General features: G+C 47.5%; 1 protein-coding gene and 1 pseudogene across 1 annotated transcript in view; one reads left to right on the top strand and one right to left on the bottom strand.

Moving 5' to 3' along the window:
- TRABD2A (TraB domain containing 2A) overlaps positions 1 to 12402 on the top strand; it is a 58826-nt gene that overhangs the window by 30507 nt on the left and 15917 nt on the right. The window lies entirely within an intron of this gene.
- Positions 1778 to 2647, bottom strand: LOC136133782 (small ribosomal subunit protein uS5 pseudogene; annotated as a pseudogene).

Here is a 12402-nt window from a genome sequence, read left to right on the forward strand (position 1 = left end):
AGGGGCTTTGTTTGAGAGCTGGGCGGCTGGGGGCGGGGTCAGGTGGGGCTGACGGGAGCCGCATAATGGGCGGTGCCTTTCATATTCAGAGCAGCCCGTTGATCGGAGGGCGATGAAAGTGCTGGAAAGTGGAGAGGCTCGATGGGAGTGGGAGGCCTTTATCTTCGACAAAAAAGGCATCTGCCGGACCCCAGCCCCCTCGCCCGCCCCTTCAGCCTGTGGGCTCCCGCAGCAATGCCCCAACTGGGACCTGGGTCTCCCCACAGCTGAAGAAGTCTCGGGAAAGAGAAAGAAGTCTGCTGCACGTGTTGGACAGAGAGCTTAATGGATTCTTTCCACAAGCCTAGAAAGAAAGGGAGAGAGAAGAGGGGATGTGGGGAGGCAAGGGGAGAGTGGAAAGGGAGACATGGCGGGGAGAGGGGGGAAGGAAGGGTGGCATTTGAACACGGAATTAAACTGTCAGGTAGTAAGCTTGTTACTTCTGCCAGTGATGACAACTTTTCAGAAGACAGTGCAGATGGGGTGAGTATGTGTCATTGGAGGGAAGGGGAAGAGTGAATTCAGCTGACAAGACATGGTTTTGGGTGGACCGATCATGTTTTTTCTAAAAGACAGTATAATAAAAGACAAACACTGAAGTGAAAGCAGAAATCTGTCTATCTAGCTGTGTTTTCGAAGGGGAAAAGTAAGTCCCTTTAAGTCTTTGCACTGTTAGAAACTTCATGCTAATTGGAGTTTTATCATAATTGCAATAATTTCCACTAGTTCTTCCTTTCTTGCTGTCTCTTAACCCCTCATACAATCTCAACCAATGCAGATTAAGAGACTTGAAACAAAACAATTGCTTTTTAGCCTGGAGATGAGTATTTTCGGCTTGTGGATGATTTTTTGAGTCTATTCTGTGGGGTAGATGTACTCTTTGGGTGTAAATCTCGTGGTTCACCCAGTGCTATATCATTGAGTCAGATGTCCACCCAGGTGTAACTGGCATGGCCTGAGGAGGGAGGGGACAGGCAGAATCACATCCTATGTAGGGCTGTCTCTTCAGGGGCTGTGGTTTGGGTAGAGGGTTGGGGGAGGAGGGAGCACAGTGATTTGGCACTTCTGGAACACCTAGCAGGAGAAAAAAGTCTGAAATAAGAGGATGGTTTTGTGGAGTTTTTTCCCCAGTGGTGGAAATTTTTTTTTTTTTTTAAACATCTTTATTGGGGTACAATTGCTTCACAATGGTGTGTTAGCCCCTGCCCCACAACAAAGTGAATCAGCCATACATATACATATGTTCCCATATGTCTTCCCTCTTGCGTCTCCCTCCCTCCCACTCTCCCCATCCCACCCCTCCAGGCTGTCCCAAAGCCCCGAGCTAATATCCCTGTGCCTTGCGGCTGCTTCCCCCTAGCTATCTACCTTACTACGTTTGTTAGTGTGTATATGTCCATGACTCTCTCTCGTCCTGTCAAACAGTGGTGGAAATTGACCTGACACAGTGATCTGGGTGAGGGCCATTAATTAACAGACATGGAAGGCTCCATGGAGCCTCATGGCCTGTGCTGAGGGGGGAGAAACAAGGGAGGCAGAGAGGACAGAAAGTGAGACCAGGGTGTCTGCTTCCCTCGCTTCCTGAGATGGAAAAACTCAAGGACTTATAAGTAGATGACCGTCTGAGGTCATCACATCCCATCTCCCGCTCTGTTGGGGGCAAGAATCCTTTCTATGTGGTCATTCCAATTTTTTTTTTTTTTTACGGCTTCATTCACTTTATTTTTCTCATATAAAACTATGTGGTGGCTACAGCTGGAGCCTGAGTCCTCTGCACGGAAACTCTGGTGTGGGTCTCTACAAGATCCTCAGTGAATTCCTGATACGGAGAGTTGGTGAACACTGTCTCTTTCCAGAGATCAGGAGTGAGATAACTGTAGGTCTTGGAAATGGCATCAAAAGTGGCCTTGGCAAAGTTGCCCAGGGTGGCAGTGCAGCCCCTGGCAGAGGTGTAGCAGTCGTCAGTTGCAGCCATCATCAGTAGCATCTTGGGCACAGGGGCTGAGACGATGCCGGTACCCCTGGGGCCAGGGATAAGGCACATGAGCACAGAGCCACAGCGGCCAGTCACCTTGCAAGTTACAGTATGGGGCTTGCCGATTTGTTTCCCCAGTAGCCTCGCCACACGGCCATGATGGAGAGCTTGGCCAGAATGGTGGCTCCATGGATGGCAGTGGCTATCTGCTTAGAGCTCTTGACACCCAAACCGACATGTCCGTTGTAATCCCCAATGGTGACAAATGCCTTGAACCTGGTCTGCTGGCCAGCACGGGTCTGCTTTTGCATAGGCATAATCTTGAAAACCTCCTGCTTGAGGGATGTTCCTAGGAAAAAGTCAGTGATCTCAGATTCCTTGATGGGCAGAGGGAAGAGACAGCTCTCCTCCAGGGACTTGATCTTCAGGTCCTTAACCAGGCGGCCCAGCTTGGTGACGGGGAGCCACTCCTGCTTCTCAGCCTTGCCTCCATGTGGTCTGAGGCCCCGACCCTGACTGTGACCCTGACCCCGGACGCCACTTCCAAAGCTTCTGTGGAAGTCATCGGGGCCTCCCATTCCAGGGCCCCCAGGGGCCTCTGGGCCCTCCCCCAGCACCGGCGTCATACGCCATTTGGTGTTTTTACGAAGAAGAAGGGTCATTCCAATTTTTTTTTTAACATCTTTATTGGAGTATAATTGCTTTACAGTAGGGTGTTAGTTTCTGCTTTATAACAAAGTGAATCAGCTATACATATACATATATCTCCATATCTTCTCCCTCTTGGGTCATTCCAGTTTTGATTGAACAGTCCCAGTGTCAGGGAGAGCTCTGTTACAGTTCCCCAGGGAACATCCTTGTGCACTAATGAAACAGGAGGGAAAGGGGCAGGGCGCAACCTTTAAAAGAATGATATAGCCATAGGACATGATGAAAACTAGTGAGAACCAACTGGGTCCAAGATGGCGGAAGATTCGACTTCCAGTGGACCTTGAGCCTCATTATACGCTCATTGTAATACATTAGCATATGCTAATGACACACCCACCGGCGCCATGACAGTTTTGAGGCCCAGCATAAAAGGCTGAAAAGTGGGCCGTGGCCCAAGTCCTGGAAATCCCCGCCCCTTCCCCCAAATAGTTGGAATAATCCTCCCACTCATTAGCCTATGAAATTACCCAACCCATAAAAACTAACCACCCCATATTTCGAGGCCTGTTACTTCTTGCCTTTCAGTGACCCACACTCTGTCTGTGGAGTGTATTTCTCTCTAATAAGTCTGATTCTTACCTATCACTTCGTCTTCAAATTCTTTCACGATGAAGAAAGAACCTTAAATTCACTGGCGACACTAGCATATTTATTACACACTTGTGCTTGTATTTCTATAGGAGTGATTCCTAGAAGTGGGACATGTACGTTTTCTCTTTTCATGGCTGCTCACAAATTATGCATGTGTGGAAACACACACTGTACTGATACATACAAAAATGAGTATATGGCGATCACGGCGAGACAGGGAGCTCAAAAAGAAGGAAGGACTTTCTAATAGTTAAAAATATCTCACGATAGAGCAGAGCAGCTGACTTGGGGTAACAGGTGTTCGAAAAGTAGACCTTGGCACACTCTGGAGACCACTGGGAACCTCTCCAAGAAGGCAAATCCCCCACTGGTGGCTTCTGTGAGTCCTTCCAAATACAATGCATTTTCTAGGTGAGGCTTGGAGAACAACAAAGGTTTTGCAGGACCCATTCAGAAGCACTCTGAGCCCATCTCCCTGCAGAGGCTTCCACTGGGCTCTGCATGTCCTCTGCTGTAGACACAGGCCTATCTACTGTATCCCCAGCTGGGATGCCCTGGATGCTGCTGGGACCCTCCCCTGGTGCCCTCAAGAGGTAAATGAGTTTTTCCCAACAGGTCAGAAGTCTTCCTATGAGCCCAAGGGGGACACTCTGAAGATAGCAAGAGTGGCTGGTGGCAAAGCTTTAGGCAAAGCTGCTATTTGCATGGTTGAGGACAGAAATCTTTACAGGTTTCAAGGGAAGTAGCCTGGTTTGCCCTAAGGTCTTGGAGGCTCTTGGCGTCACCTTTTTTTTTTGATGTGGAGGACCAAACTATAGTTGTGGGGTGAGGAAGTGAATGTGATGGTTTCTCTCTGGGGTCTTCACCTGGGCCTGAGCTCCCACTGTGTGTTCGTGGTTATCCTTTACTGCCCTCTGTGACCTGTTGCCATCACAGGCCCTTTTGTCCTGTCCGCCTGCCAACAGCCATGCCTCAGGGCAGGGGCCCATTCTTCCTCCCCAAACGCAGTTCCACCTCCCAGAGGACCGCTGACTGCAGCGTGGGGGAGGGATTGCTGCTGCTACTATTATCATTATTGCTATTACTATTATTGTAAATACATTCTGCTGATCTCTTTGTTGTCCCCTCCAGGCGCTCAGAGTTCTAATATTCCACCACCTCCACCTCTCATCTTCTCTTCTCTAATGCATCTTGCTTTGCCCTCAGGTGCTGTTAACAGATTGACAGTGAGTGACAAGGACCTGTGTGAAGGTGTCTGTTACCCAGCAGTTTTTCTTTAAGAGAATTGGTTGTTGCTATTGTCAGCACGGTAGCTCGGCAGGATGGCAACCATATAGGAGGCATTAGAGAGGAATTCTTTTTTTTTTTTTTTTTTTTGCGGTACACGGGCCTCTCACTCTTCCTGTTGCTGAGCACAGGCTCCGGTCGCGCAGGCTCAGCGGCCATGGCTCACGGGCCCAGCCGCTCCGTGGCATGTGGGATCTTCCCGGACCGGGGCACGAACCCGTGTGCCCTTCATCGGCAGGCGGACTCTCAACCGCTGCGCCACCAGGGAAGCCCTAGAGAGGAATTCTTGGAGCTTCCTGGTGCATTCCCAAAGCTGGACTGGAGAAGGCAGAATGTGGATTTCTTTTGAAATAATGTTTTAAATGGAGGTTCCTAGTTAGTTGAGTCCGCAGAACGGCTTATGTTTGTGTGGAAAAACCGTAGAAACGGTACTGTTTCAGGAGCATGCTGGCCCCATCCGCCAACACCCTGATAGCCCACATCCTTCCTTGTGAGGATATGAGTCAGACTCTGCAAACTATGGTGCGGAGAATTGTCAGTCAGGGTCGGAGGACTCAGCCAGTAATTCACTGCAGCTCTCGGAAGACATTTCATATTTGAAAGAGTTGAATGTGGTCGGTATTCATCTCTTGAGGTTCTCAGAGCTCTGACCCTGACTGAATCAGTCAATCGCTCCCAGCCCCGCCTGCATGTCGGAGTCACCTGCGGGGCCGGGGTGGGGGGTGGGGGCGGAATGTAGGCGGTGCTTGACTCTAGCAGAGGCAGAGCTGTCATTACAGAAGCGGCCCCTCCAAGGGGGCTAGTGCACGTGCTTGTCCTGGTTTATGTGCAGCTGTTGGCAAGCATGGAGCAGCCCTGGATGCACCGTGTGGGCTGATGCCTGGAGGAATGGAGATGAACAAGCTGCAGAGCGGTGCATGAGGCCTGCTAAGATTTATGTCCATGATGATATGGATAATGAGTTATAATCTGTGTTTTGGAAAAAAATTGGCTTAGGAGGTTTCTGAGAAAATCAAACCATCTGGGTGTTTGGAAGGGGAGACTCATCTGAGATCTTGGAGAAGTGAACCTGAATCCTTGTAGGACTATATGAAATCTTCAACTGTAGACTTCTGCCAGGATTTCTCCTTGGGATCTGCCTGAGTCAGTCTGAGCCCAGAGCAGAGGTCCCAGGACATCTTTGGATTAGGGGCAGTGGGGTCACCTCTGGGATGCCTCCAAGGGGCTTCTGTATCCAACCTGCTTTCTCACCGGAAAGGCATAGGAAACCTTCATTTTGTCCCTTCTTGCTGTCAGAAATTTCCCTTTTCCTTTTCTATGATTCGCCTTAGTCATTGATTTAACCTTGTGGATAGAAAGTCTCAGCCTGCATTTACTTCAGAAACAATGGAAGTTATCTCTGTTTGCCAAGACTTGGCTTTTTATTCCTTGATTGTTTTACATTACATTGTAATGTATAGCTTCAGTATTTATTTATGGAAAGGTTTTTATTTGACTGCTTAAAGGCCAAAGGAGCAAAAACAGCAAAACCAAAAAAAGGTGTATGCATATTAACTATCTTTTTAAAAAGTTATTTACTTAATTTAGTTATTTTTTGGCTGCATTGGGTCTTTGTTGCCTCAAGCGGTCTTTCTCTAGTTGTGGCGAGTGGGGTCTACTCTTGGTTGCGGTGCGTGGGCTTCTCATTGCGGTGGCTTCTCTTGTTACAGAGCACAGGCTCTAGGCATGTGGGCTTCAGTAGTTGTGGCACGCGGGCTTCAGTAGTTCTGTGGCTCGTGGGCCCTAGAGCGCAGGCTCAGTAGTTGCGGCGCACCGGCTCAGTTGCTCTGCGGCATGTGGGATCTCCCTGGACCAGGGCTTGAACCCGTGTCCCCTGCATTGGCAGGCGGATTCTTAACCACTGGGCCACCAGGGAAGCCCCATATTAACTATTCAAAAGAGAGTAGAGCTGAGATTGATATGCTTTATGAGTAGACTTTGTCCTCAACTTCTTTTTTCGTGTGTGTGTCCTTAAATTCTTACACTGAAATACTAATCTCCAGGACCTGTGACCAAGACCTTATTTGGAAGTAGGGTCTTTGCAGATGATCAAGTTAAGGTGAGATCATTGGGGTGGGCACTAATCCAATATGACTGTGTCCTTATAAAAAGAGGAACTTAAGTCACAGAGAGACACACAAGGGAAAACACCATGTAAATATTGGAGTTATGCTGTCCCAAGCCAGGAAAATACCAGAAACTAGGAGAGAGGCCTAGAACAGATCCTCCTCTAACACCTTCAGAGGGAGCATGACACCACTAATACCTTGATTCTGGACTTCCAGCTTCCAGAACTGTGAGACAATGTGTTTCTGTTGTTTAAATTACACAGTTTGTTAAGATAGTCCTAGCTAACCAGTGCAACATGTGAGAAAATGTTAGCAGAAACCCCAAAGAAAGGAATTGACTGGAGACAAGATGCCTCTGGGGTCAACTTAGCCAAACAGAGTTGTTTCTTAGGAATTTGCTTCTCTGTGAGTCACATCCTGGAACCTCACATTTGTTAGACTGGCCCAGACTTTGCCAAGAACAGCAAGGAGAGTAAACTACATAAGGACGATTGACAGTTGATAATCCTTTGGAGAGGCCCCTGTAGGTTTCTGAGGAAGCTGGGTCTGGCCGTTAGTGGCTTTAGCTGGGGTGAGTTGGGGGCTGTGTATTGTTTTTGTGGAGCCCTCATGTCCCCCCTGCCCTCTGCCTCAAGACGTGGAGACTTTCTGCAGGGACCTGGGGGTGGTGACCTCCTCTACTCAGGGGCAGACACAAGTGGCCACCCTTGCTTTGCACCAGAGGTTTGCGGCAAGGAAGGCACCTCCAGCAGTGCCTCCGGGGACCTGCCCCTGGTTGGACAGAGCTCTGGTGGCCCCAGGAGTGGACATTGAGCTGAGGTCTGGGCAGCAGAGGTGATAAAGCGCTGCTGTTTGGAGGAGGCAGAGACTCACCTCCTTGGCTGTGTGGCGGTGATGATGGTAGCTAACAAGGGCTCAGAGTCACTGGATGTGTTAGACTCCAAGGAAACCCTGGCAGGGCCTCGCTCAGAGACTTCTTCCTCGGGAAACCATGTCTGGTCTTTCTCCCAGGAGTCTAGTTTGTGTCAGTAAGAGCTTTTCTCCGTTAAACATAAACTGCACCAGAAGCTTGCCCAGGTCCCTGCAGAAAGTCTCCACGTCTTGAGCCACGGAGGGAGGAGTTGGGGTGGCTGCCTTCTAGGAATACCTGGGCCAAACTGTCCCTTTAGGTGCTTCTCTGAGCCTTCCTTTGGCTTTCACTGAATGCGTTTCATGGAACAGATAACGAGCCCTGTGTTTGGTGCTCAGGATCTTCCGGGGAGCACTGTGGGCTGGGATCCTTGCTTTTCCAGCCAAGAAAACTCAGCCCCTTCTGCCAAATCTCTTAGGTGGGCACTTGAGGCAGAGTGGTCAGTGGCTTATCCAGTGCTGGCTTTTCATCTGCAAGATGCTTAAGGCCTCTCACAAGTAGTTAGGCTGTAAATAAGCACAGGATTAAAGCCTCCAAGGTTAACAGTTAGAAAGTTGTAGCAGCTCTAGAAGAAAAGACTCGGTGAGTATAGGAAGTTGTGTTAGAGATTTAAAAAGGGCGTTTCTGTGGTTTTTTAGGAAAAAAAGAAAGACTTAGTACCAACTCAGACACACGCACAGTTCACTGTTCACACTTCCTTAAAAGACATGTATTTGTAATATGGCTGCCTCAGAGCTGCCGGGTGCCACACGGAAGGACCTCCTTCCTGCCAAGGCAAAGCAGCAAAGGGCCAATCTGGGAAGGGTTTTGATTTGCTTGTGGATGGGCTGTTCTAGCAAGCCTGAAATCATAGAGTGAAAGTTTAACTTTGGGCCACTGCCTCTGGCAGCGTGATGTCTTTCTGTGATACACCAGCCCCCTATTCGTCCCCTTCTTCTTCTTCTTTTTTTTTTTTTTTTTCGATACGTGGGCCTCTCACCCTTGTGGCCTCTCCCATTGCGGAGCACAGGCTCCGGATGTGCAGGCTCAGCGGCCATGGCTCACGGGCCCAGCCACTCCGCGGCACGTGGGATCTTCCCGGACCGGGGCACGAACCCGTGTCCCCTGCGTCAGCAGGCAGACCCTCAACCACTGCGCCACCAGGGAAGCCCCCGCTCTTCTTCTTGACATCACCTCCCGCACTTCCAGGTAAAATGAAAACCCTAGGATGGCAAGGATCTTGTCTTTCTTGTTCATTACTGTATCTTCAGTGCTTGGATCAGTAGGCCCCAATAACAATTTATTGGCTGAATTAATGAATGGAAGAAGAACGAATGAGCTTCAGGAAGAGTTAGCACTGTACTTGCTGTGATTCTGTTCTTTATTAGTTGACATAAGAATGACCTTTCATGACACCTATCAGATCCATTACACTCTCTCATTCTTGATGATGCTTTGTTGGCCAACACTCAATTTCCAGAATTCCAGGCTAACCCAGGATTACGACTGGCTTTTTGTACCCTATCCTGTGCTTCCCCGCACCCCCATCCCCAACCTCTGCTGTCCCCAGACCTTCTGTTGCTTGAGGACCACAGGCTGCCAGGGAACCTTCAGGATGAGCATCTTTAGCCAGGTTACTGTCCTGATGCTCTTCTTCCACCAGGACTGTGTGTAATTCTGAATAGGGACGCGTCTGATATCCTGAATAACTTAATGCACTAAACTCCCCGTCAACCATTTTAATGTCTCAAGGACATAACTTCTTCCTAGGCAAATGGGAAAACTACATTTCCCAGCCTCTCTGAGGATTAGGCAAGGCCATGTGACTACTTCTAGCCAATGAATTGTGGGAATTCCAGGCTGAGGCATTTAAGAACTGTAGGTCACCTGCCATGTTCACTCCATTGCCTCCCATGGAAACCGATGGGAGAAGAGTGTCACAAGATTAAACCAAACTGGATTCCCAAGGGACTATACGGATGAAAGAGCCACTACCTCACTCATACTTTGTGAGCAAGCTACAGACATTTGCTAAGCCTTTGAAATTTCAGGTTTCATTTGTTATTGTGGCAGAGCTTAGCCTATCCTGATTTATAACAGGAGAATATGGGAGTTTAAGAGAATGGAGGCTTGGTAGGGACAAGCATTTAAGGAATAAGTCCAAATGCAGACCTCCCAAAGCTGGCTGAGGGATAAGCTCAAAGAAAACGTGAGTCTCTGGGGGTAAGATTTACTCCCCCACATTAGGCCTAATACTCCTCCCTTACCTCCACCCCCCATTTACTTTTCTGAGAAGTTTGGTGAGTCTGGCTTGTCTGCCGATGCTCCCTATTTGGCTTGGCTGGCGAAGTTTTGCTGGGCTTTCTTTATAAGTGTCCATCCTGCCTCAGACTTCAGTTTTTGGCAGAGCCATTTCTAAACCTTATTCGTTCAGTCAAAATCTATTGAATGTTTACAGTATGTCATGTCCTGTGTGCCCGATGGGAAGGATGCAGAGGTGAGGAGGACACGATTGCTACTCTCGGGGTGGCTACACAGGGCGATGCCACTAGCGGTGTAATAGAATAGTCATAGGAGGCTCTGGGCAAAGAGGAGATGGTCTCACTGTGCCTGGGAGTTAATGACAGAGGCTTCACGAGGAGGAGATTCTTCTGTTGCTATTTCAAAAGACACGTGTGTGTCTGCCATAGGGATGAGGGTAGGAGAAGCCTTCCGGGCAGAGGGAACAGTGGGCATGTGCAATTGCAAGAGCGTGGTTTCCCTGGCACGCTGCTGGGGCTGCATCGGCACGGAGGTACAGATTGTACCGGAGGCAGGGCTTCTGTATAAAATTGGCTTTGGGAGATTGTCTGCATTACCACTTAATGCTTATTGAATTTGTGTTTTAATGGAGAGTTAAATTTTTACTAAAAAAAGAAAAATGCAAAAGTAAAAAGGTTTTTAGAAAAAAGAATAGTAAAAAATCTTTTGACTGGGTAGGAATCAATACCAAGGAAATAATTTGAAAATAGAAAAAACTTTCTGCTCCCAGACGCTCTTGATGGTGTTATTCATGATAGTTTTAAAAAAATGAAGACCTAACTATTTGACAATAGAAAGTTTAGCTAAGTGATGACCTATCACATGCAATGTGAGGCTAAGAACTCTGTCATGTGAGGAGATGCTTACACTGTCACACAAGAAGTGCAGGATACTAATTTTTTTTTTTTTTGCGGTACGCGGGCCTCTCACTGTTGTGGCCTCTCCCGTTGCGGAGCACAGGCTCCGGACGCGCAGGCTCAGCGGACATGGCGCACGGGCTCAGCCGCTCCGCGACACGTGGGATCCTCCCGGACCGGGGCACAAACCCGCGTCCCCTGCATCGGCAGGCGGACTCTCAACCCCTGCGCCACCAGGGAAGCCCCCTATTTTTTTTTAATTGAAGTGTAGTTGATTTAGAGTGTTGTGGTAATTACTGCTGTACAGCAAGGTGACACAGTTAAGGATACTAAATATTATGTATAATACAATCAATTGTATAAAATGTATAGAATAAACTGAAAGAAAATATACTCAGTATATACCCACATGTTGTTAAAAGCAGTTATAACTCAAGTGTTGAAATTATGGGCAATTTAAAACTTCTTTTGTATAAAATTTTCTGTTTTCTAGATACGGTGTGAGTGCTACTCTTATCTGGGTGAAAAAAAGCTTTAGCGTGCCTTTCTTTCTGATTCCTTTTCTGCTTTCCCATTTCCCTCTCTCGTCCCTCCTCTAACCCTCCCTCCCTTCTTCCCAATTTCAGACTCCTAGGTCTTTAGCATAAGCCTAATAATTTAAATTAGACCATAGGACCAAAGTCAGTTACGCTACTTGGTAGCAGCGTACCTCGTGTACAGCGTGGTGGTGAAGATCTTGGGCTCTGGTATTGAACTGTTTGGGTTCACACACTTTGTGGGGACACTTTGGTTTACTAAGCTATGTGACCATAAGCAAATTATTTAACTTCTTTCCCCCTCATTTTCTTGTTCTTTAAAATAGATTTAACAGTAGTTACTACTTTAGGATGTTGAGAGGATTAAATGAGAACAGAAGCGAACTCTTTAGCAGGGTACATAGTCAGCACTCAGAAAATAACGTTACTGGCTTAGTTTTGCTATGCAAACTTATTTAAAGCTTAATCATCAAGAGCAAAGACGAACATCCCAGCAAGTCTTTGTAAGCGTCTTGTCAACAGGTGACCCTTGAATACGTTGAGAGGGGACTGAATAAACAAAGTTCTTATTTAACATATAATGTTAAATATAACATTAATATAATGTTATATTTAATAACATTAAATGTTATTAAACATTAATGTTATATTTAATAACATTAACAATGTTAATAATATAATTATTAATATAATATAATGTGGCCCATACAGTGTTCCCCAATTTGCAGACTGGTGAGTCTATTAGAATGAGTGGCTCAATCTTCTCTAAATACCAAGAACACTTTAATAAAAATATTCCAGAATCAATGGAAACTCATAGAAGAAGGTCTCTTAGCAACAGGTAACCTGGGTTCATCCTGAATGCCTTTAGAACACTAAAAGCCATCAGCAGGTGTTTGTGAGCCGATCAGACCCAGGGATCTTGGTTTGGATGAGCTATACCGAGACAGAACGTGTGAAGCCTTAGCCTGGGGCATGGCAAACCTGAGAGGTGTTTCCATAACGCCCCCTCGCTTCCCCGCCAAAGGTTCTTCCTCCAGCTGATTGAAAGCCATTTAGCAACACCCAGTGGTGTGGATAGGTCCTCACTGTATAGCTTTAGAACCCA

Source organism: Phocoena phocoena, chromosome 14 (genome assembly GCF_963924675.1).
Source record: "Phocoena phocoena chromosome 14, mPhoPho1.1, whole genome shotgun sequence".
Classification (NCBI taxonomy): Eukaryota; Metazoa; Chordata; class Mammalia; order Artiodactyla; family Phocoenidae; genus Phocoena; species Phocoena phocoena.